The sequence below is a fragment of the Cherax quadricarinatus genome, chromosome 85 (assembly GCF_038502225.1).
Source record: "Cherax quadricarinatus isolate ZL_2023a chromosome 85, ASM3850222v1, whole genome shotgun sequence".
NCBI classification, from domain to species: Eukaryota; Metazoa; Arthropoda; class Malacostraca; order Decapoda; family Parastacidae; genus Cherax; species Cherax quadricarinatus.
In genome coordinates this window covers 5,904,275-5,928,932 of record NC_091376.1, presented here as the reverse complement: position 1 = coordinate 5,928,932, position 24,658 = coordinate 5,904,275, and the positions used below count along the sequence as shown (strand labels likewise).

The window sequence follows — 24,658 nt, the reverse complement described above, 5'->3', positions numbered from 1 at the left end:
GACCCCGTGGCCCAGTCCTTGACCAGGCCTCCCGGTGGATCAGGGCCTGATCAACCAGGCTTTTACTGCTGGTTACACGTAGTCCAACGTAAGAACCACAGCCTGGCCGATCAGGTGCTGACTTTAGTTTTATGTCCAGCTCCCTCTTGCAGGCAACCAGAGATCTATTGCTAAGTCCCTTATGCGCTAGTTATTACTATTATGAGAAAGGCGTTAAAAACATAGGGATCATACAACGCCCGGGGTATAGAAGGCAGTCTAGCTCAATCCAAGGAAGATTACAAGGATAATTCCTTAAATTAAGAGCCTCTTAAAGAACTCTCTGAGGGGATTAACATCTGGGAGTACGACTAGAGGAGCCGTTGTAGCCCTTAAAAACCACAACATAATACTTAACCAACTACTACCTAATGATTATATTTATGACCGTAATTTTTGAAGGGGTGGACCGGTAAGTCAGCGGAAAGCAAAGGTCAGATGACCAAAAGCTCCAGCTGCGGGTCAACATATGACTAAGACCCGCGTCAGGAAATGCTTGTCCTGTTACTTGACAAACCTAACCTAACCTAACCTTAACCAACTATTGGAATGTTGAGTTTTATCAAGTCATGTCTTAAAGCTCAACAGTGAGCGAAATGCTGTCAATATAAACACTTTCTCAGTATACTACGTCACATTTTACAATTAACCAACCATAACCGCAGAAGAAAATAAAATGTCTAACCTATACAAATTATAACCCTAGTACATAAAGGCCATAGAATCACATCTCATGTGATATTTTAATTTTCCTGGGTGGACCGGAGCCAACGGAAGGTCACTGTCAACTGACCACAAGTTCCACTGAGCACGTCATTATATAATCAAGATACGTGTTAATTAAATGAAATCAGGGACCCCAAGACTGTTCAATAGCCTCCCAGCATACACAAGGGGCTGGATTACCAAAGGATCCCTGACTGTCTTCAAGAAGACGCTAGACAGGCACCTAAAGTCAGTACCTGACCACCCGGGCTGTGGTTCGTACGTCGGTTTACGTGCGGCCAGTAGTAATAGCCTTTCTGATCAGGCCCTAATGCACTTAAGAGGCCTGGTGATGGAGTGGGCCGCGGGGGCGTTGACCCCCGGAACACCCTTCAGGTAGACCCCTCTCTCTTAAAAACAAAATATAATCTATAACAATTAAACTATTAATGTAATATACAGTAAGTGCAACAAATTGTTTTCACTGTATATTTGTCTTTAGTAAGTATATTATTGTTATTCACGAGTGAGGAATAAATACGCTGGGGACAATTATTGCGCATGGAAAATGGGATAGTCAGATTTAATGTAAGGCGAGGATAGTTCCAGGTTCCCGGATCAACATCTCTGGAGGTTACCTGGAGGTTATTCCGGGGATCAACGCCCCCGCGGCCCGGTCCACGACCAGGCCTCCCGATGGATCAGGGCCTGATCAACTAGGCTGTTACTGCTGGCCGCACGCAGTCCGACGTACGAGCCACAGCCCGGCTGATCCGGCACCGACTTTAGGTATCTGTCTTTCATCAACTACTGCAACATCTACAGCAACTTGCTACAACATTGCTATATACTGCAACAATAATGTAACATTATCTAGTGCAACATTACTATCTAATGCAACACTACTGTCTAATACAAAATTAGTCTACTGCAACATTACTAATACAAAATTGTCTAATACAACATTACTGTTTAATGCAACATTACTATCTAATCCAAAATTACTAATACAACATTATCTACTGCAACATTACTGTCTAATATATTATCTACTGCAACATTATTAATACAACATTAGTTACTACAGCAACCTAATACATTAGTTACTACAGCAACCTAATACATTAGTTACTACAGCAACCTAATACATTAGTTACTACAGCAACCTAATACATTAGTTACTACAGCAACCTAATACATTAGTTACTACAGCAACCTAATACATTAGTTACTACAGCAACCTAATACATTAGTTACTACAGCAACCTAATACATTAGTTACTACAGCAACCTAATACATTAGTTACTACAGCAACCTAATACATTAGTTACTACAGCAACCTAACACAGCATCAGCTACTACAACATTAGTTACTACAGCAACCTAACACAGCATCAGCTACAACATTAGTTACTACAGCAACCTAACACAGCATCAGCTACTACAACATTAGTTACTACAGCAACCTAACATAGCATCAGCTACTACAACATTAGTTACTATAGCAACCTAATACATTAGTTACTACAGCAACCTAATACATTAGTTACTACAGCAACCTAACACAGCATCAGCTACTACAACATTAGTTACTACAGCAACCTAACACAGCATCAGCTACTACATTAGTTACTACAGCAACCTAACACAGCATCAGCTACTACAACATTAGTTACTACAGCAACCTAACACAGCATCAGCTACTACATTAGTTACTACAGCAACCTAACACAGCATCAGCTACTACAACATTAGTTACTACAGCAACCTAACACAGCATCAGCTACTACAACATTAGTTACTACAGCAACCTAACACAGCATCAGCTACTACAACATTCGTTACTACAGCAACCTAACACAGCATCAGCTACTACAACATTAGTTACTACAGCAACCTAACACAGCATCAGCTACTACAACATTCGTTACTACAGCAACCTAACACAGCATCAGCTACTACAACATTAGTTACTACAGCAACCTAACACAGCATCAGCTACTACAACATTCGTTACTACAGCAACCTAACACAGCATCAGCTACTACAACATTAGTTACTACAGCAACCTAACACAGCATCAGCTACTACAACATTAGTTACTACAGCAACCTAACACAGCATCAGCTACTACAACATTCGTTACTACAGCAACCTAACACAGCATCAGCTACTACAACATTAGTTACTACAGCAACCTAACACAGCATCAGCTACTACAACATTCGTTACTACAGCAACCTAACACAGCATCAGCTACTACAACATTAGTTACTACAGCAACCTAACACAGCATCAGCTACTACAACATTAGTTACTACAGCAACCTAACACAGCATCAGCTACTACAACATTAGTTACTACAGCAACCTAACACAGCATCAGCTACTACAACATTCGTTACTACAGCAACCTAACACAGCATCAGCTACTACAACATTAGTTACTACAGCAACCTAACACAGCATCAGCTACTACAACATTACTATCAACTGAGACAGTCTACTACAAGAGAGGCAGTGAACTTTACCAGCGCCATATAAGGTCGTCACTCACACCCGACACATACCACTTTTTCTACCATTGACTCAACCTTATTATTACATTCATGCCCCTCATGGGAGCTGCCTTGATGTCGGGGAAGGGTTCTTGATCCAAGTATAAATCTTCGCAATAAAGATAAGAAAATTCATGGTTTTATATTACCAAGTATAAATATAAATATTCCTTCAGCTTTATATATCCTTTGGTAGACCTTTCACTGATAAATGAGACAGTTGTGCGAAATTTGGGTGTTTCTTCTGGAAATGTTTCGTCACGCAGTGGCTTCTTCAGTCCAATGCTAAGAAAGGTAAAAGATGAGGAGTTTGAGGCAATTAGTCCCTCAGCCTGGAGTCGATGTGTTTAGTCCATCAAGCTTGACCAAAGTGCTGATGGGACTCATTACCTCAAACTCCTCATTTTCCACCTTTCTCTGCACTGGACTGAAGATCCCCAAGGCGAAACGTTTCCAGAATAAAGATACCCAAATGTTGCACCAGTATCTCATTTATAAACTTGTCGGTGTTGTAAACTATTTATTCACAGACCTTTCATTAAGATTATACTGTACAATTCTGGTCTTCATATTACAGAATGAATATAATAATTATTATTATTATTATTATAATCACAGGGAAGCGCATTATACAGAGCTAAAAATTAAGACATGTGCAACATCTGGGTATCTTTATTGTAGACGTTTCGCCATCCAGTGGCTTTATCAATACAAATTCTAGGACATAACTTGAAGACAGTAGGACTATATACTGGAGTTTTGAGACTATGACCGCGGGTTCAATCCCGGCCGGGGGTATGGTTTGTTTGCAATCGTGTCATTACGATTTCTTAAGTCATGAGGTATAGTCCTACTGTCTTCAAGTTATGTCCTAGAATTTGTATTGATAAAGCCACTGGATGGCGAAACGTCTACAATAAAGATACCCAGATGTTGCACATGTGTCTTAATTTTTATCTGTTGGTATTATATACCATTCTTGCACACATTATACAGCGCATGGGAGGGGGTGGAATGTATTCAGGCTCAATTCAGGGAACTGGAGCACAGATCCAATTCCCTAGATCAAGAGCCCCTCACCAGCGTCAAGGAACCTCCCTTGAGGGTACAGAATATAAATGCGCTGTAAAAAGCACAATTTAATAAGATGATCTCATCAGACATCTTTCTTACGAGGACAGACTGAAGGCACTGAATTTGTAGTCTCTTAAAGAATAATGTAGATCAGAACTTGGAATATATGACTGAAATGGGTTGGGTAAATATTTTTATAAGTGGGTTTGGAAGACAGGTATACAGTACCGACAAGATGAAAGTTAAGACACTTGTGCAACATCTGGCTATCTTTATTGTAGACGTTTCGCCATCCAGTGGCTTTATCAATACAGATTCTTGGACATAATAAGAAAACAGAAGAACTATATAGTTCAAGGCTGAGGGACTGATTACCTCATCTTTTGTATACAGTTCTTCTGTTTTCTTATGTCCAAGAATCTGTATTGATAAAGCCACTGGATGGCGAAACGTCTACAATAAAGATACCCAGATGTTGCACATGTGTCTTAACTTTCATCAAGTGGGTTTGGGTTTGAGAGAGAGTTGTCTAGTATGGGCTAGAAGGCGTGCTGCAGTGTTCCTCCTTTCTTATGTTCAGCGTACATATGGAAAACAGGAGTAAATAAGAACATGAGAATGGAGGAAAACTGCAGAAGGCCTACTGGCCCACACAAGGCAGGTCCTTATCAAAACCACCCCTACCCAAGGCTACCCAAGAATTTACTTCTGTATCCACGACACCAGTCAAACCCAGCCCCTCCCACTGAAGAACCAACTAGTGGTGAAACGTTTCTCAGGACTGAAAAACTCACCAATTGCATGGTGAAAATATCTAGTCAAGACAGGACTCGCAGCAATGGGCTCAAGTTACACAAATTAAGATTAAGAAATTACAGCGTGACGCACCATCTTTTCTTAGTTTTAAAAATGGGTTGGACGGGTACATACATGAGTTAGACCTGCCTAGCATGGGCCAGTAGGCCTACTGAAGTGTTCCTTCATTACCATCCTAATTTGAAAGTTAAGACACATGTGCAACATCTGGATATCTTTATTGTAGACGTTTCGCCAACCAGTGGCTTTATCAATACAGATTCTAGGACATAATAGGAAGACAGTAGAACTATATACAAAAGATGAGGTAATCAGTCCCTCGGCCTTGGAGTTAGTGTTCACAGCATCGTGGTGGAGGAGAATCTGATTCTCCTCCACCACGATGCTGTGAACACTAACTCCAAGGCCGAGGGACTGATTACCTCATCTTTTGTATATAGTTCTACTGTCTTCCTATTATGTCCTAGAATCTGTATTGATAAAGCCACTGGTTGGCGAAACGTCTACAATAAAGATATCCAGATGTTGCACATGTGTCTTAACTTTCATATTGTCGGTATTTTATACCTTTCTTGCACATCCTAATTTGTAAACTTGTAGGGGTCATGCAACGCTTGTTCTGTATGGCCCAAATGTTGTACAAGTATGGCCCAAGTGTTGTACAAGCATGGCCCAAGTGTTGTACAAGCATGGCCCAAGTGTTGTACAAGCATGGCCCAAGTGTTGTACAAACATGGCCCAAGTGTTGTACAAGCATGGCCCAAGTGTTGTACAAGCATGGCCCAAGTGTTGTACAAGCATGGCCCAAGTGTTGTACAAGCATGGCCCAAGTGTACAAGTATGGCCCAAGTGTTGTACAAGCATGGCCCAAGTGTACAAGTATGGCCCAAGTGTTGTAAAAGTATGGCCCAAGTGTTGTACAAGTATGGCCCAAGTGTTGTACAAGTATGGCCCAAGTGTTGTACAAGCATGGCCCAAGTGTTGTACAAGCATGGCCCAAGTGCTGTACAAGTATGGCCCAAGTGCTGTACAAGTATGGCCCAAGTATACAAGCATGGCCCAAGTGTTGTACAAGCATGGCCCAAGTGTTGTACAAGCATGGCCCAAGTGTTGTACAAGCATGGCCCAAGTGTTGTACAAGCATGGCCCAAGTGTTGTACAAGCATGGCCCAAGTGTTGTACAAGCATGGCCCAAGTGTACAAGTATGGCCCAAGTGTTGTAAAAGTATGGCCAAAGTGTACAAGTATGGCCCAAGTGTTGTACAAGCATGGCCCAAGTGTTGTACAAGCATGGCCCAAGTGTTGTACAAGCATGGCCCAAGTGCTGTACAAGTATGGCCCAAGTGCTGTACAAGAATGGCCCAAGTGTTGTACAAGTATGGCCCAAGTGTTGTACAAGCATGGCCCAAGTGTTGTACAAGCATGGCCCAAGTGTTGTACAAGCATGGCCCAAGTGTTGTACAAGCATGGCCCAAGTGTTGTACAAGCATGGCCCAAGTGTTGTACAAGCATGGCCCAAGTGTTGTACAAGCATGGCCCAAGTGTTGTACAAGCATGGCCCAAGTGTTACACAAGCATGGCCCAAGTGTTACACAAGCATGGCCCAAGTGTTACACAAGCATGGCCCAAGTGTTACACAAGCATGGCCCAAGTGTTACACAAGCATGGCCCAAGTGTTACACAAGCATGGCCCAAGTGTTACACAAATACGGCTCAAACGAGTATGGCACTTGTTTAATAATAATGGTAATAATAATAATGGTAATAATAATAATAATGGTAATAATAATAATGGTAATAAAAATAATAATGGTAATAATAATAATGGTAATAAATATAATAATGGTAATAATAATAATAATTGCAATAAAAAATAAAAATAATAATGGTAATAAATAAAAATAATAGTAATAATGTAAGGAAGCTCTAATTTCCTGGATCAAGAGCCCTTCACCGGTATCAAGGCACCGACTTGATTAGTTGTTTAGTTTAATAAGTCCAGAAGTGACGCTACCGAAATGTTGATCCAAGGAACTGGAGCTGCACTCTCCTTCCTGGAATCAATCATTGCCTTTGTGACCCTTGTGGGTTTAGCGCCTCCCCATAAATAGAATAACTTTGGTTAATGGGGATTAAAGCCTATTACACGAGTCATTTTTAAGGATGTCCTAAGTCTACTTCAACACTTAAAATAAGATTGAAAATAAGCTGTCAGGATGTATACACCGAGATAAATACGGATCTCGGTGTATACATCCTGTATAAATGTAACTTAAAGGATGAGACGCTGACAGTACGACACTTACTGGGAGATCTGGCGGAGAACCAATGACAAATAGATGTTTTTCTTGCAATTAATTACATCAGAGAGCTGTGTGCAACATCCACAGGCATCACGGGACATTTACTGTCTCCTGGGTGTAATTATCCCTAATAATCCAACAGCAAAACAAGGTCTATTACAAGATTTTCACCGGAGCTGTGCTCAACACTACCTCCTCCCTCGCCATTTTAACTCTATATGGAGTCCCAGATATGACCACCTACTAGTAGCATCTATTTTTTCACATAAAACTACGAATTGTAACAATTTCTGAATTGCATACAAGTGTATAATAGTCACTCTAATACAGGTGTACCCTCGTATTATGTAAATGTGTAGTTAGCATTAGTTTAGGCTATAAATGAGTTATTGATGTTGATAATGGTGTTGGTAACTGAGGTGTGAGGCTTCTATTTTTTCACATAAAACTACGAATTTTAACAATTTCTGAAGGGCATACAAGTGTATAATAGTCACTCTAATACAAGTGTACCTTCGTGTTATGTATGTGTGTAGTTAGTATTAGTTTAGGCTTATAATGGAGAGATATATGTTGATGAAGGTGGTGTTGGTAACTGAGGCAGCCAGAGGAAGTGTTAGGTAGACGAGTGTTACTGAAGGTGGTAATTACACCCTCACCTGTTTGTTCTGCTCATCAACACATCCTTGTATATCTTCACACATTCTCTCACAAACATTCACGCACCCTAACATACTCTCGCACACCCTCACATTTTTGTCCTTCAACAAATCTTTGTGTCTCCTCATTCCCACACTCGCTCACACACCCTCACACAGTCTCGCACACCCTCACAAAGGCTCGCACACCCTCACAGTCTCGCACACCCTCACACAGTCTCGCACACCCTCACACAGCCTCGCACACCCTCACACAGTCTCGCACACCCTCACAGTCTCGCACACCCTCACACACCCTCAAACAATCTCGCACACCCTCACACAGCCTCGCACACCTTCACACAGGCTCGCACACCCTCACACAGGCTCGCACACCCTCACACAGCCTCGCACACCCTCACACAGTCTCGCACACCCTCACACAGTCTAGCACACCCTCACACAGCCTCGCATACCCTCACACAGTCTCGCACACCCTCACACAGTCTCGCACACCCTCACACAGTCTCGCACACTCTCACACACCCTTACACAGTCTTGCACACCCTCACACAGTCTCGCACACCCTCACACAGTCTCGCACACCCTCACACAGCCTCGCACACCCTCACAGTCTGGCACACCCTCACACAGTCTCGCACACCCTCACACACCCTCACACAGTCTCGCACACCCTCACACAGTCTCGCACACCCTCACACACCCTCACACAGTCTCGCACACCTTCACACAGTCTCGCACACCCTCACACAGTCTCGCACACCCTCACACAGTCTCGCACACCCTCACACACCCTCACACAGTCTCGCACACCCTCAAAAAGCCTCGCACACCCTCACACAGCCTCTCACACCCTCACACAGACTCGCACACCCTCACATACCCTCGCACACCCTCACACAGCCTCGCACACCCTCACACAGTCTCGCACACCCTCACACACCCTCACACAGTCTCGCACACCCTCACACAGTCTCGCACACCTTCACACACCCTCACACTGTCTCGCACACCCTCACACACCCTCATACAGTCTCGCGCACCCTCACACACACCCTCACACAGTCTCGCCCACCCTCACACACCTTCGCACACCCTCACACACCCTCACACACCCTCATACAGCCTCACGCGCCCTCACACACCTTGGCACACCCTCGCACTCCCTCACACACCCTCACACACCCTCACACACCCTCACACAGCCTCGCATACCCTCACACATCTTTGCACACCCTCGCACACCCTCACGCAGCCTTGCACACCCTAAAACAGTCTCGCACACCCTCACACAGTCTCACACACCCTCATACAGTCTCGCACACCCTCACACAGCCTCGCACACCCTCACACAATCTCGCACACCCTCACACAGTCTCACATACTCGCACACCCTCGCACTCCCTCACACACCCTCACACACCCTAACACACCCTCACACAGCCTCGCACACCCTCACATACCTTCGCACAATCTCACACACCATCACACAGCCTCGCACACCCTAAAACAGTCTCGCACACCCTCACACAGTCTCACACACCCTCATACAGTCTCGCACACCCTCATACAGCCTCGCACACCCTCACACAGTCTCGCACACCCTCACACAGTCTCACATACCCGCATACAGTCTCGCACACTCTCACACACACCCTCACACACCCTCACACAGTCTCGCACACCCTCACACACCTTCGCACACCCTCACACACCCTCATACAGCCTCGCGCACCCTCAAACACCTTTGCACACCCTCGCACACCCTCACACACCCTAACACACCCTCACACAGCCTCGCACACCCTCACACGCCTTCGAACACCCTCGTACGCCCTCACACAGTCTCGCACACCTTCACACACCTTCGCACACCCTCACACAGCCTCGCACACCCTCACACAGCCTCACACATCCTCGCACACCCTCACACAGCCTCGTACACCCTCACACACCCTCGCACACCCTCGCACACCCTCGCACACCCTCACACAGCCTCGCACACCCTCACACACCCTCGCACACCCTAACCCTCGTAAACCCTCACACACCCTCGCACACCCTCACACAGTCTCGTACACCCTCACACACCCTCGCACACTCTCACACACCCTAACACACCCTCACACAGCCTCGCACACCCTCACATACCTTCGCACAATCTCACACACCATCACACAGCCTCGCACACCCTAAAACAGTCTCGCACACCCTCACACAGTCTCACACACCCTCACACAGTCTCGCACACCCTCACAAAGGCTCGCACACCCTCACAGTCTCGCACACCCTCACACAGTCTCGCACACCCTCACACAGCCTCGCACACCCTCACACAGTCTCGCACACCCTCACAGTCTCGCACACCCTCACACACCCTCAAACAATCTCGCACACCCTCACACAGCCTCGCACACCTTCACACAGGCTCGCACACCCTCACACAGGCTCGCACACCCTCACACAGCCTCGCACACCCTCACACAGTCTCGCACACCCTCACACAGTCTAGCACACCCTCACACAGCCTCGCATACCCTCACACAGTCTCGCACACCCTCACACAGTCTCGCACACCCTCACACAGTCTCGCACACTCTCACACACCCTTACACAGTCTTGCACACCCTCACACAGTCTCGCACACCCTCACACAGTCTCGCACACCCTCACACAGCCTCGCACACCCTCACAGTCTGGCACACCCTCACACAGTCTCGCACACCCTCACACACCCTCACACAGTCTCGCACACCCTCACACAGTCTCGCACACCCTCACACACCCTCACACAGTCTCGCACACCCTCACACAGTCTCGCACACCCTCACACAGTCTCGCACACCCTCACACAGTCTCGCACACCCTCACACACCCTCACACAGTCTCGCACACCCTCAAAAAGCCTCGCACACCCTCACACAGCCTCTTACACCCTCACACAGTCTCGCACACCCTCACATACCCTCGCACACCCTCACACAGCCTCGCACACCCTCACACAGTCTCGCACACCCTCACACACCCTCACACAGTCTCGCACACCCTCACACAGTCTCGCACACCCTCACACACCCTCACACAGTCTCGCACACCCTCACACAGTCTCGCACACCCTCACACAGTCTCGCACACCCTCACACAGTCTCGCACACCCTCACACACCCTCACACAGTCTCGCACACCCTCAAAAAGCCTCGCACACCCTCACACAGCCTCTTACACCCTCACACAGTCTCGCACACCCTCACATACCCTCGCACACCCTCACACAGCCTCGCACACCCTCACACAGTCTCGCACACCCTCACACACCCTCACACAGTCTCGCACACCCTCACACAGTCTCGCACACCTTCACACACCCTCACACTGTCTCGCACACCCTCACACACCCTCATACAGTCTCGCGCACCCTCACACACACCCTCACACAGTCTCGCCCACCCTCACACACCTTCGCACACCCTCACACACCCTCACACACCCTCATACAGCCTCACGCGCCCTCACACACCTTGGCACACCCTCGCACTCCCTCACACACCCTCACACACCCTCACACACCCTCACACAGCCTCGCATACCCTCACACATCTTTGCACACCCTCGCACACCCTCACGCAGCCTTGCACACCCTAAAACAGTCTCGCACACCCTCACACAGTCTCACACACCCTCATACAGTCTCGCACACCCTCACACAGCCTCGCACACCCTCACACAATCTCGCACACCCTCACACAGTCTCACATACTCGCACACCCTCGCACTCCCTCACACACCCTCACACACCCTAACACACCCTCACACAGCCTCGCACACCCTCACATACCTTCGCACAATCTCACACACCATCACACAGCCTCGCACACCCTAAAACAGTCTCGCACACCCTCACACAGTCTCACACACCCTCATACAGTCTCGCACACCCTCATACAGCCTCGCACACCCTCACACAGTCTCGCACACCCTCACACAGTCTCACATACCCGCATACAGTCTCGCACACTCTCACACACACCCTCACACACCCTCACACAGTCTCGCACACCCTCACACACCTTCGCACACCCTCACACACCCTCATACAGCCTCGCGCACCCTCAAACACCTTTGCACACCCTCGCACACCCTCACACACCCTAACACACCCTCACACAGCCTCGCACACCCTCACACGCCTTCGAACACCCTCGTACGCCCTCACACAGTCTCGCACACCTTCACACACCTTCGCACACCCTCACACAGCCTCGCACACCCTCACACAGCCTCACACATCCTCGCACACCCTCACACAGCCTCGTACACCCTCACACACCCTCGCACACCCTCGCACACCCTCGCACACCCTCACACAGCCTCGCACACCCTCACACACCCTCGCACACCCTAACCCTCGTAAACCCTCACACACCCTCGCACACCCTCACACAGTCTCGTACACCCTCACACACCCTCGCACACTCTCACACACCCTAACACACCCTCACACAGCCTCGCACACCCTCACATACCTTCGCACAATCTCACACACCATCACACAGCCTCGCACACCCTAAAACAGTCTCGCACACCCTCACACAGTCTCACACACCCTCACACAGTCTCGCACACCCTCACAAAGGCTCGCACACCCTCACAGTCTCGCACACCCTCACACAGTCTCGCACACCCTCACACAGCCTCGCACACCCTCACACAGTCTCGCACACCCTCACAGTCTCGCACACCCTCACACACCCTCAAACAATCTCGCACACCCTCACACAGCCTCGCACACCTTCACACAGGCTCGCACACCCTCACACAGGCTCGCACACCCTCACACAGCCTCGCACACCCTCACACAGTCTCGCACACCCTCACACAGTCTAGCACACCCTCACACAGCCTCGCATACCCTCACACAGTCTCGCACACCCTCACACAGTCTCGCACACCCTCACACAGTCTCGCACACTCTCCCACACCCTTACACAGTCTTGCACACCCTCACACAGTCTCGCACACCCTCACACAGTCTCGCACACCCTCACACAGCCTCGCACACCCTCACAGTCTGGCACACCCTCACACAGTCTCGCACACCCTCACACACCCTCACACAGTCTCGCACACCCTCACACAGTCTCGCACACCCTCACACACCCTCACACAGTCTCGCACACCCTCACACAGACTCGCACACCCTCACACAGTCTCGCACACCCTCACACAGTCTCGCACACCCTCACACACCCTCACACAGTCTCGCACAGCCTCTATCAGCCTCTCACACCCTCACACAGCCTCTTACACCCTCACACAGTCTCGCACACCCTCACATACCCTCGCACACCCTCACACAGCCTCGCACACCCTCACACAGTCTCGCACACCCTCACACACCCTCACACAGTCTCGCACACCCTCACACAGTCTCGCACACCTTCACACACCCTCACACTGTCTCGCACACCCTCACACACCCTCATACAGTCTCGCGCACCCTCACACACACCCTCACACAGTCTCGCCCACCCTCACACACCTTCGCACACCCTCACACACCCTCACACACCCTCATACAGCCTCACGCGCCCTCACACACCTTGGCACACCCTCGCACTCCCTCACACACCCTCACACACCCTCACACACCCTCACACAGCCTCGCATACCCTCACACATCTTTGCACACCCTCGCACACCCTCACGCAGCCTTGCACACCCTAAAACAGTCTCGCACACCCTCACACAGTCTCACACACCCTCATACAGTCTCGCACACCCTCACACAGCCTCGCACACCCTCACACAATCTCGCACACCCTCACACAGTCTCACATACTCGCACACCCTCGCACTCCCTCACACACCCTCACACACCCTAACACACCCTCACACAGCCTCGCACACCCTCACATACCTTCGCACAATCTCACACACCATCACACAGCCTCGCACACCCTAAAACAGTCTCGCACACCCTCACACAGTCTCACACACCCTCATACAGTCTCGCACACCCTCATACAGCCTCGCACACCCTCACACAGTCTCGCACACCCTCACACAGTCTCACATACCCGCATACAGTCTCGCACACTCTCACACACACCCTCACACACCCTCACACAGTCTCGCACACCCTCACACACCTTCGCACACCCTCACACACCCTCATACAGCCTCGCGCACCCTCAAACACCTTTGCACACCCTCGCACACCCTCACACACCCTAACACACCCTCACACAGCCTCGCACACCCTCACACGCCTTCGAACACCCTCGTACGCCCTCACACAGTCTCGCACACCTTCACACACCTTCGCACACCCTCACACAGCCTCGCACACCCTCACACAGCCTCACACATCCTCGCACACCCTCACACAGCCTCGTACACCCTCACACACCCTCGCACACCCTCGCACACCCTCGCACACCCTCACACAGCCTCGCACACCCTCACACACCCTCGCACACCCTAACCCTCGTAAACCCTCATACACCCTCGCACACCCTCACACAGTCTCGTACACCCTCACACACCCTCGCACACTCTCACACACCCTAACACACCCTCACACAGCCTCGCACACCCTCACATACCTTCGCACAATCTCACACACCATCACACAGCCTCGCACACCCTAAAACAGTCTCGCACACCCTCACACAGTCTCACACACCCTCATACAGTCTCGCACACCCTCATACAGCCTCGCACACCCTCACACAGTCTCGCACACCCTCACACAGTCTCACATACCCGCATACAGTCTCGCACACTCTCACACACACCCTCACACAGTCTCGCACACCCTCACACACCTTCGCACACCCTCACACACCCTCATACAGCCTCGCGCACCCTCAAACACCTTTGCACACCCTCGCACACCCTCACACACCCTAACACACCCTCACACAGCCTCGCACACCCTCACACGCCTTCGCACACCCTCGTACGCCCTCACACAGTCTCGCATACCTTCACACACCTTCGCACACCCTCACACAGCCTCGCACACCCTCACACAGCCTCACACATCCTCGCACACCCTCACACAGCCTCGTACACCCTCACACACCCTCGCACACCCTCGCACACCCTCACAAACCCTCGCACACCTTCGCACACCCTCGCACACCCTCACACACCCTCACACACCCTAGCACACCCTCACAATCTAGGGAGATACTGGCTACAATCCTCACAGAGGACCTCAGGATAAGCATATTACCAAGCATATCGCCTGGAGCTCACAGTAACCAGATAACATTCATAACAAGCGTGTCTAGTAAATTTAAGAGTAGCTTTAAGGAATCTTAACAAGGAGTCTCATTTATCAACTTGTCGGTGCTCTGAACCATTTATTCACACTCAAGAAACTAAACCTGATGACATTACAAGACAGAAAGACCAAAGGTGATATGATAACGACGTGCAAAATGCTGAGAGAGATTTATAGGGTGGACTGGGACAGTGAGAGGCGGAAAACAAGAACATAAGAGCACCGTTGGAAGTTAAAACATAGATGAGTCACAGGGATGTTAGGATATATTTCTTCAGCCTCATAGTGGCCAGGAAGCGGAATGGCCTGGACAGTGAGGTAGTAGGTGCAGCTTTAAGAACAAGTATGATAGGGCTCACAAAGCCAGGAAAGTGAAGCCAGTAATGGCCCGTGGAGAAACGGGTCCAAGAGCCGAGACTCGACCCCCCCTGCAACCACATAAGTGAACGCACACATACACAGGACAGGAGCTGTGAACTGAGCCCCCTACAACCACATATAGGTGAGTACACACACACACACACAAACACACACACACACACACACACACACACACACACACACACACACACACACACAGGGACAAAGGGAAGAGCAGCTGGGTGCAGATGGAGAGGGAGATAGGTCGAATGCTGAGGCACAACCATGCTACCAAAAGCCACTGGAAAGATCAAGGGAGAAAATGACCACATACAGACAGGAACCAGAGTCACTGAGGGAGAGGCAATGGGAGGAGGAAAGGGAAAAATCAGTGTTTATCCATGGGCTTCGGGAGAGAGAGGAAAGGACACACACTGAAAGACGGCAGGAAGAAAGAAAGGAGATTGAGAAAATCATCACAGAAATAGGGGGAGAAGACATGGACGAGATTGTAAATTTTCAGAGAATAGGGGGCTACTTGAAGGGGAGAAACCGACCGATCAAGCTGATTCTCAGGACAGAAACAGTGCGGAACAGGATCCACCAAGAGAAACCACGGTTGAAAAACTCAGAAGAGTACAAGAAGGTGTTCTTAGACAGAGACAGAACACAAACAGAGCGACAGCAGCTGAGGGAGAGAACAAAAAAGCAAAAGGAGCTAGGAAAGGAGACAAGGCTGGAACCAGCAGAGGTCAGTCAGAGCAGAACAGAGCAGCAAGGGCAAGCACACACACAACTATCTTCAGAACCCCACAACCTATCACACCATCCCAAAACACACTACAATCCATACCCACAGCTTCCACCCAACCCCCAACCATAGAATCCCACAGTATGCTACCAGGTCTCCCACCCCCACAGGCCCCCAAATCACGGTGTTGGAAAGGAAACTGAAGGTATGGTACACAAACGCTGATGGAATAACAAACAAGTGGGAGGAGTGGCATGAAAGAGTCAAAGAGGCATCACCGGACATCATAGCGCTCACAGAAACCAAGCTTACAGGTATGATAACAGATGCCATCTTTCCAACGGGATACCAGATCCTGAGGAAAGACAGAAGGAACAGGGGGGGTGGAGGAGTGGCACTGCTGATCAAACACCAATGGAATTTTGATGAGCTGGAGAGAGGAGACAGCGGAGAAGAAAGTGATTATATAGCGGGAACGCTTCACTCTGGAGGTCCCAAGGTGGTAATTGCAGTGATGTATAACCCACCACAGAACAGCAGGAGGCCAGGGCATGAGTATGACGAGAGCAATAGAGCGATTGTTGACACACTGGCTGCAGTGGCCAGAAGAGCTCATGCATGCAGGACAAAGCTCCTGATCATGGGCGGCTTTAACCACAAGGAGGTGGTACTGGAAAACTTCATGTACCAACACGTAAGGGACACTACAAGAGAGAGATGAGAGTATGAACCAGCAAGACTGGACTTAGTATTCACCTTGAGTAGTGCAGATATTGAGGACATCACATATGAAAGACCCCTTGGGGCCAACGATCATGTGGTTTTGAGCTTCAAATACACAGTAGAGCTACAAGTGGAGGGGGAAGCAGGAAGGCCAGGACAAATGAAACCAAACTACAGGAAAGGGGACTACACGGGAATGAGGAACTTCCTGAACAAGGTTCAGTGGGACAGAGAACTGGCAGGGAAGCCAGTTAATGAGATGATGGAATATGTAGCAACAATGTGCAAGGAGGCTGAGGAGAGGTTTGTACCCAAGGGAAACAGGAATAATGAAAAAGCCAGGATGAGCCCATGGTTCACCCAAAGGTGCAAGTAGGCAAAAACCAAGTGTGCTAGGGAATGGAAGAAATATAGAAGGCAAAGGACCCAGGAGAATAAGGAGAGCAGTCGTAGAGCCAGAAACGAATATGCTCAGATAAGAAGGGAGGCCCAACGACAATATGAAAACGACATAGCAGCGAAAGCCAAATCTGACCTGAAGCTGTTATACAGCCACATCAGGAGGAAAACAACAGTCAAGGACCAGGTAATCAGGCTAAGGAAGGAAGGAGGAGAAACAACAAGAAATGACCATGAAGTATGTGAGGAACTCAACAAGAGATTCAAAGAAGTGTTCACAGAAGAGACAAATGGGGCTCCAGAAAGACGGAGAGGTGGGCACACCACCAGGTGCTGGACACAGTACACACAACCGAGGAAGAAGTGAAGAGGCTTCTGAGTGAGCTAGATACCTCAAAGGCAATGGGGCCAGATAACATCTCTCCATGGGTCTTGAGAGAGGGAGCAGAGGTGCTATGTGTACCCCTAACAACAATATTCAATACATCTATCGAAACAGGGAGATTGCCTGAGGCATGGAAGACAATAAATGTAGTCCCAATCCTTAAAAAAGGAGACAGACATGAAGCACTAAACTACAGACCAGTGTCACTGACATGTATAGTATGCAAAGTCATGGAGAAGATTGTCAGGAGAAGAGTGGTGGAACACCTAGAAAGGAATGATCTCATCAACAGCAGCCAACATGGTTTCAGAGTTGGGAAATCCCGTGTCACAAACCTACTGGAGTTCTATGACAAGGTGACAGCAGTAAGACAAGAGAGAGAGGGGTGGGTGGATTGCATCTTCTTGGGCTGCAAGAAGGCGTTTGACACAGTACCACACAAGAGATTAGTGCAAAAACTGGAGGACCAAGCAGGGATAACAGGGAAGGCACTACAATGGATCAAGGAATACTTGTCAGGAAGACAGCAGCGAGTAATGGTACGTGGCGAGGTGTCAGAGTGGGCACCTGTGACCAGCGGGGTCCCACAGGGGTCAGTCCTAGGACCAGTGCTGTTTCTGGTATTTGTGAACGACATGACGGAAGAAATAAACTCCGAGGTGTCCCTGTTTGCAGATGACGTGAAGTTGATGAGAAGAATTCATTCGATCGAAGACCAGGCAGAACTACAAAGGGATCTGGACAGGCTGCAGACCTGGTCCAGCAATTGGCTCCTGGAGTTCAATCCCACCAAGTGCAAAGTCATGAAGATTGGGGAAGGGCAAAGAAGACCTCAGACGAAGCACAGTCTAGGGGGCCAGAGACTACAAACTTCACTCAAGGAAAAAGATCTTGGGGTGAGTATAACACCAGGCACATCTCCTGAAGCGCACATCAACCAAATAACTGCTGCAGCATATGGGTGCCTAGGAAACCTCAGAACAGCATTCCGACATCTTAATAAGGAATCGTTCAGGACCCTGTACACCGTATACGTTAGGCCCATATTGGAGTATGCGGCACCAGTTTGGAACCCACACCTAGCCAAACATGTAAAGAAACTAGAGAAAGTGCAAAGGTTTGCAACAAGACTAGTCCCAGAGCTAAGAGGTATGTCCTACGAGGAGAGGTTAAGGGAAATCAACCTGACGACACTAGAGGACAGGAGAGATAGGGGGGACATGATAACGACTTACAAAATACTGAGAGGAATTGACAAGGTGGACAAAGACAGGATGTTCCAGAGACTGGACACAGCAACACGGGGACACAGTTGGAAGCTGAAGACACAGATGAATCACAGGGATGTTAGGAAGTATTTCTTCAGCCACAGAGTAGTCAGGAAGTGGAATAGTTTGGGAAGCGATGTAGTGGAGGCAGGAGCCATACATAGCTTTAAGCAGAGGTACGATAAAGCTCATGGTTCAGGGAGAGTGACCTAGTAGCGATCAGTGAAGAGGCGGGGCCAGGAGCTTGGACTCGACCCCTGCAACCTCAACTAGGTGAGTACACATACACACACACATACATACACACATACATACACACACACACACACACACATACATACACACACACACACACACACACACACATACATACACACACACACACACACACACACACACAAACACACACACACACACACACACATACATACACACACACACACACACACACACACACACACACACACACACACACACACACACACACACACACACACACACACACACACACACACACACACACACACGGTAAGTACTGAACGGATCTTCACCAGACATAAACATAGTTAATGTAAATATTTACATTCCTTCTAGAAATGGCAATTTACAACAACAACAAAAATGATAATTTAAGACAAGTTCACATGTTGGTGGCAGCGGTGTTGTTGTCTGTCAGGAAACAAGACAAGTATGTCACAACCCAGATTTCTGCATCCTCTGGTTCACCAACCAGTACATAAGAACAATTATGCATAGTAACACATGTAAATCTAAGAACATTTACACATATGTATCTGTGCAAAATAACCACAGGGGGAGTTGAATGATATTCTACTCTCCCTGTGGTTATTTTGCACCCTGTGTCGCTCGTGCAAGAATATTGCATATGACTTGGTCTTGGATGATTTGAACGATAAACAAAATGCAGATGCAGTATACACAGACTTTGCGACAGCCATTGCCAAGAACGATCATTGTTTAATAACACACAAAATGCGTGATAAAGGAAAAATGGGTAGATGGATCTATAATTTCCTAACAAATAGAACACAAAGAGTAATAGTAAACAGAGCAAAGTCAGAGGCGGCTACAGTGAAAAGCTCTGTACCACAAGGCACAGTACTCGCTCCCATCCTGTTCTTCATCCTCATATCTAATATAGAGATGTAAGCCACAGCACCGTGTAGTCCTTTGCTGATGATACCCGAAATTGCATGACAGTGTCATCCGTCGAAGACACTCCAAGCGGATATCAACCAAATCTATAAATGGGCCGCAGAAAACAATATGGGGTTCAATGAAGACAAATTTCAATTACTCCGCTATAGAAAACTCGAGGAAATCAAAGCTGTATCAGTGTATCAAACAAATTTCGACCACACAATAGAGCGAGAAACTAATGTGAAGGACCTGCAAGTAATAATGTCCGAGAATCTCACTTTCAAAGATCACAGCAATGTATCTACCACATCCGCTAGGAAAATGATAGGATGGCTAATGAAAACCTTCAAAACCAGGGACGCCAAGCCCATGATGATTCTCTTTCAATCGCTTGTTCTTTCTAAGCTAGAATACTGCTGTACACTAACGGCCCCTTTCAAGGCAGGCGAAATTGCAGACTTTGAGAATATACAGAGAACTTCCACGGCAGCTATAAGATCGATAAAGCACCTCAATTACTGGGAACGGTTGAGGCCCCTTGACCTGTACTCCTCGGAATTCAGGCGAGAAAAACACATGATAATATACACTTGGAAAATCCTATAAGGACTAGTCCCAAATATGCACACAAAAATCACTCCCTACGAGAGCAAAAGACTCGGCAGGAGATGCAACATTTTCCCAATGAAAAGCAGCAGTGTCACTCGAACACTAAGAGACAACACAGTAAGTGTCAGAGGCCCAAGATTGTTCAACTGTCTCCCAGCATACATAAAGGGGATTACCCATAGACATCTGGCTGGCTTCAAGAAGGCGCTGGACAGGCACCTAAAATCAGTACCTGACCAGTCAGCTGTGGCTCATACAACGGGTTATGTGCGGCCAGCAGTAATAGTCTGGTTGATTAGGCCCTGATCCACCATGAGACTTGGTCACGGATCGGGCTGCGGGGGCGTTGATCCTCCGAACCCCCCTCTAGGTTGTAAACGCTGCATCGATGAGGCAGTTGGAGGCAGTGGAGATGTCCTGTCTAAGGGCAATGTGTGGTGTAAATATTATGCAGAAAAATCGTAGTGTGGAAATTAGGAGAAGGTGTGGAGTTAATAAAAGTATTAGTCAGAGGGCTGAATAGGGGTTGTTGAGGTGGTTTGGTCATTTAGAGAGAATGGATCAAAGTAGAATGACATGGAGAGCCTATAGATCTGTAAGGGAAGGAAGGAGGGGTAGGGGTCGTCCTAGAAAATGTTGGAGGGAGGGGGGTAAAGGAGGTTTTGTGGGCGAGGGGCTTGGACTTCCAGCAAGCGAGAGCGAGCATGACGAGCTGTTGGAGTCTGAGCAGGGTAATAATCAGTGAAGGGATTTAGGTAAACCGGTTAGCTGGACTTGAGTCCTGGAAATGGGAAGTACAATGTCAGTTTGGAAGGACTTCTAAACTGTCGTATCTGAGCGACTCTGCAAAGACAGTGATTATGTATGAGTGATGTGACAGTATTGAATGATGAAAGTATTTTCTTTTGGGGGGATTTTCTTTCTTTTTGTGTCACCCTGCCTCTAGAACTGTCCTGGGGACCCTCATTCTCAGAGAAAAGAATAAACTTGCTTCAGGGAAAACTCAAGGTTCTCCCTGAAGCTATATGAAAATTTTCTCCTACCACCCCTATATTTAATTAATACATATTTTATTTAAAGACAAAATGCATTGACAAACCATTCATAAAAATACAATAGAAAGTAAAACAACCTAGATAACTCAGAGCTACATCTCGAATACTTCGTCCAGCTCCCCTGCGGTGGGCTGCATGCCCAGAATGCTGCAGGCATTTCCTCTCTGAATCCCGACACTGAGTCTCTGAAAGAGGCAGCTGGTCGCCCTGTGGTCCTTGGTTTCTATGATGAGCTTTACACCCAGCTCTTTGAGAAACTTTAGAGCACACTTGCCCCATGCTCCAAGGGTCTCCAACCCTATTGGGATGAAGTTATAGCAAGGGGGAAGGTCTTCATATTTGCGGATCTTCTGGGTCTCCCTGTGGCTGGCAGCTCCACCCCCTTCAGCTATGGAGTATGGCAAGTAGGTGTCTGCCAATGTGGCGGCACAGGTGTAGTCCCAGGAAATCTGCTTTCCATCCTTCCAGGGTAGCATAGTGGCTCCATCAGGACGCTTTTGACTTCCGTCAGACCTCTGTACTTGGGGTTCCCGTTGAGATGGGCAATGGACTGTGGCGAGGCTTCTCTTTATGATGTCATTGACCTCCTCATGTCTGGCATACTTCCCTTCTGATGTGTGACACACGAGTCCATGAAGTCCGAATTGATCAGCTGTCGCCCTGCCGCAAATACACCTATGTTCGGTGAGGATGGGGACAGCTAGGCGAAGAGCAACACCAATCGGAATGGCCTGTGGGTCGAGACGGGTGCCCAGGGAGGTATTGGGAACAGCTAGGAGGAAATCTCCTGAGTGTGGTGCTTTCACTGCCAGGAGACGAGCTTTGTTCTTTCCTGAAGCGTTGGAGAGCATTGTGTTGGCGATTTTTTCCATGATCGGTTTGTCCCAGTGGGACTGTTTGTGTTCTTTGTGAGGAGCTGGTCTACTGGAGGAGTCTGCAAGGGTGTATATATGTATGTATATATATATATATATATATATATATATATATATATATATATATATATATATATATATATATATATATATATATATATATGTATATTATATCTATCTATCTATCTATCTATCTATATATATATATATATATATATATATATATATATATATATATATATATATATATATATATATATATATACATATATATTATCCTGCTTCTTTTGTTTCGACTTTGTACAGGAATTTCCTCAGACACTGAGTGTGATGGTCCTCACCATGAGAGTCACTCAACACGGAACATAAACAAGATATTCTCGGGTATGGCATGTGCCAGGAAGGTAAATATCCAAATAAACTTACCTGCATCTCCTGACAAGCAAATAAACACATATTTTTTTATTTGCTTACGACAACATAAATATTCCTTCAGCTGCATTAAAGCTTAGGCCATATATTGCGTGATATATATATATATATATATATATATATATATATATATATATATATATATATATATATATATATATATATATATATATATATATATATATATATGTGTGTGTGTGTGTGTGTGTGTGTGTGTGTGTGTGTGTGTGTGTGTGTGTGTGTGTGTACTCACCTAATTGTACTCACCTAATTGTGGTTGCAGGGGTCGAGACTCAGCCCCTGGGCCCACCTCTTCACTGATTGCTACTGGGTCCTCTCTCTCTCTGCTTCCTGAGCTTTATCATACCTTTTCTTAAAACTATGCATGGTTCCTGCCTCCACTACTTCACTTGCTAGGCTATTCCACTTCATGACGACTCTATGACTGAAGAAATACTTCCTAACGTCCCTGTGACTCGTCTGAGTCTTCAGCTTCCAGTTGTGACCCTTTGTCCCTGTGTCCCCTCTCTGGAACATCCTATCTCTGTCCACCTTGTCTATTTCCCGCAGTATCTTGTATGTCGTTATCATGTCTACCCTGACCCTTCTGTCCTCCAGTGTCGTCAGTCCGATTTCCCTCAACCTTTCCTCGTACGACATTCCCCTGAGCTCTGGGACTAGCCTTGTTGCAAACCTTTGTACTTTCTCTAACTTCTTGACGTGCTTGACCAGGTGTGGGTTCCAGACTGGTGCTGCATACTCCAGTATAGGCCTAACATACACAGTGTACAGTGTCTTGAACGATTCCTCATTAAGGTATCGGAACGCTATTCTCAGGTTTGCCAGGCTGCAGCAGTTATTTGGTTGATGTGTGCCTCCGGTGACGTGCTCGGTGTTATGGTCACCCCGAGGTCTTTCTCCCTGAGTGAGGTCTGTAGTCTTTGTCCACCTAGCCTATACTCTGTCTGCGGTCTTCTTTGCCCCTCCCCAATCTTCATGACTTTGCATTTGGCAGGGTTGAATTCGAGAAGCCAGTTTCTGGACCACGTGTCCAGCCTGTCTAGGTCTCTTTGCAGTCCTGCCTCATCCTCATCCGATTTAATTCTTCTCATCAACTTCACATCTGCGAATAGGGACACTTCAGAGTCTATTCCTTCCATCATGTCGTTCGCATATATCAAAAATAGCACTGGCC

At 47.8% G+C, this 24,658-nt stretch overlaps 1 protein-coding gene across 2 annotated transcripts in view; it reads right to left on the bottom strand.

Annotated features, from left to right (window-relative positions):
• LOC128703277 (calcium-activated chloride channel regulator 1) overlaps nucleotides 1-24,658 on the bottom strand; it is a 482,928-nt gene that overhangs the window by 427,987 nt on the left and 30,283 nt on the right. Inside the window, exon 1 of one of the 2 annotated variants that reach the window (XM_070103298.1) lies at nucleotides 7,499-7,721. The exons of the other annotated variant lie outside the window; for it this stretch is intronic. The gene's annotated coding sequence lies outside the window, so the exon portion shown is untranslated. Of the gene's footprint in view, nucleotides 1-7,498; nucleotides 7,722-24,658 lie in introns of those variants that run through there. 2 annotated transcript variants of the gene reach the window in all.